The sequence below is a fragment of the Zingiber officinale genome, chromosome 6B (genome assembly GCF_018446385.1).
Source record: "Zingiber officinale cultivar Zhangliang chromosome 6B, Zo_v1.1, whole genome shotgun sequence".
Lineage (NCBI taxonomy): Eukaryota > Viridiplantae > Streptophyta > Magnoliopsida > Zingiberales > Zingiberaceae > Zingiber > Zingiber officinale.
Genome location: NC_055996.1, coordinates 116,911,127 through 116,914,003, shown reverse-complemented (window position 1 = coordinate 116,914,003; position 2,877 = coordinate 116,911,127). Strand labels below are relative to the sequence as shown.

Here is a 2,877-nt window from a genome sequence, read left to right as displayed (position 1 = left end):
CCCATTGTGCAACCTCAAATTGAAGTAGAAAGTTTCCAACTAGACCCAGAGATAATTTTCATGATACAAGGTCACAAATTTGGAGGAGAAGTATCAGAAAGTCCTTATCTGCATCTTGAAACATTTTTAGAGATTTGTGATTTGGTGAAATGTGAAGGAGTATCAGCAAATGCAGTTCGATTGATGATATTTCCTTTCAGTATCAAGGATAAAGCAAGGACTTGGCTATATTCTCTCTGTCCTCAAAGCATCACAAGTTGGGAACAATTGGAGAAGCAATTTCTGAATCATTTTTTCCCTCCAAGTAGAACGGTGTATATGAGGAATTGCATAACAAATTTTTCTCAGGCATATGGAGAATCATTATTTGAAGCATGGGATAGATTCAAGAGTCTTCAAAGACAGTGCTCTCATCATGATTTTGAAAAATGGTTGATTTTGTACATATTCTATGAGGGAATTTCTTTCTCAGACAAGACTTTATTGGATTCATCAGCTGGAGGTTCTTTTATGGACAAAAGTGTGGATGAAGCTTATTCGTTAATTGATCAAGTGACATTGAACCTCCATGAATGGTCGAACAAAAGTTGGATGGAATTTCCCTCAGATATTCAAGAAGTGCAAGCCATAAATGTAAGAGAGCCTGTCAAACAAAATGAAATTCAACCACCTAAAAATGTTGAAATTCACAAGTCACAGAGTGAGGAGTTCAAACATTTGGGGGCAAAGCTTGATAGTATTGTTTCAAAATGGTTTAAAGAAGATCCCCCTCCTACACAGTCAAGATCTAATGAAAAGTGTGATGATGTTGAGTTGAGAAGTGGCAAAAATTATGAAGAACTTCTGAAGAACGACATGTTTAGAATTGAGGGGAAGAATAATAGAAGATCACAAGAACTCAGTTCCATTTCTCTAGGAAGTTCCCAAAGGCCAGAAGTACCTTTCCCTCAACGATTAATCACACCAACATTAGATAAGCAAGTTGGACCTCCTCCAAAAGCTCAAAGGGAATTTGGGAAAAAGGGAGTTCAGTCTCTCCCAGGACCTTCACTAAGGGTTCCTTTTCCACAAAGGTTAGTGGGGGTCAATGAAAATAAAGACTTCGGCAAATCCTGTGACACTAATATGGTTAAGTGTAGATTTTTGAATATATATGAAGATGAATATTTTTCAGATGAGGATTTTATTGATAATGTAGCGGTAAATAAGTTTTCAGATCTATCTCAAAATTTTATAAGGTGTTATAGTGACATCGAATTTTCAGATGATGAATGTGATGTGGTATATCAACTTAAAACTGCAAGTGAAGTTATTGATCCTCTTGTTATTGATTCTCCTATTGAGGACATAGATGTTGGTTTATTTTTTGATGTATGTGTTGATGATGATGATATAGAAGAATGTGTAGGGAGCTGTGTTGTGGAAGCAACATCTCAAGGATCACCACCTTTGTCAAGACAACCCTTAGAGGTTTTAAGAATTGATCATGTTGTGGAACAACGTGTAGGGACTTATACAGAGCTAGTAGAGTCTCGAGAATCACCATCATTTATATCATCAACACCTAAGCTAGAGCCAGAACCATCATTTGATTCAGAGGAAGTCACATCTACATGTTTAGAAATTTCAGGTATTTCTCAACAAAGTAAGGTTAGTATTTCTTGTGATCTTTTGGAAAACTTTATGGAGGTACCTATAATTGACTTTGTTGGATGTGATTCAGTTTTTATTACTTATTCATCTTATCTTGATATGGTTCTAGCTCTATACTATATAACATGCTTGTGGGAGATTTGTTTTTCTTTTGGATGTGCAGATTTCACATGGGCCAATAATTGGAAGCTCAATCTGAACCGTCTTGACCACCTGAAAAAATTTCCACGAAGACGAAGATGGAGAGAGTTATACTTTACTTTGTAGCTCCTTTGATGAAAGCTCCCTCCATAATAAGAGCCCTTGGTAGGAGGGTTCTAAAATATCTTACCCCTCCAAGAGCAAGATTTAGATGAATCTAATGAGGTGGTCGAGCTAATGACCTTAAACAAGCGCTTCTTGGGAGGCAACCCAAGTTCATTTTCCTTATTTTCTTTTATGTCTTTAGTTCTCTCTTTATAATAAACATGTATCCTCTACTTAATTTTTCTTGTCTATCTTATTGTTGTAGAATTCAAAGTTGTGGAGGAATGTGAGTATTGGATGGAGGAGTATCTTTAAAAACATGAACGTCAACCATTTGGAGCTCATCACTTGGTAACTTCTTTTAAAATCTCCTCCACATTGTTTTTAGTTTTCATTGGGACAATGAAAAATTTAAGTCTGGGGGGATGCATTTGATTTGCTTTGTTTGTTTTTGTTTTTGCTTATGTCTTGCATTGTGTTTTGATTTTTTGTGGCATACATCTTGAGAACATCAAAACTTCACTTATATGCTTTCTTGGATTCAAGTGAAATGTTAGCACGATTATTGTCTCGATTCATGATGTTCGCATGATGCTACTAGTAAACTTTGTGTAGTTCTTTTTCTATCTTGGGAAGCATTAATAAGCTAAGAATCTTATGGTGATGAGTTTTAGTTTTGGTTCAACCTTAAGGATTTTATCTTCACTACACTTGTGCTTGATGCTTGAATAGTTGATGTCATTGAAATAGTCATGATTCATCTTGTTTGCTTAGTACTTGGTTTCCATGGTGATTTCTTAACTTTCATTTTGGTTACTGGATGAGGCTCAAATCATTAAAGCTCATTTGGAAAAATCAAAATATCCCAACATGTGTGCTAAAAGTACATTTGTGAATAAGTTTTGCACAATGCAAACACTTATAAAAAATAAAAAAATAAAATAAAAAAACAATAAGGGATATAAAAAACAGTTGTCA

General features: G+C 35.1%; 1 non-coding gene across 1 annotated transcript; it reads right to left on the bottom strand.

Annotated features, from left to right (window-relative positions):
• Nucleotides 1-316: 316 nt before the first annotated feature.
• Nucleotides 317-422, bottom strand: LOC121993306. The gene has a single exon (XR_006115167.1). It is a non-coding gene; the product is annotated as a small nucleolar RNA R71 (small nucleolar RNA).
• Between the last annotated feature and the right edge of the window lie 2,455 nt (nt 423-2,877).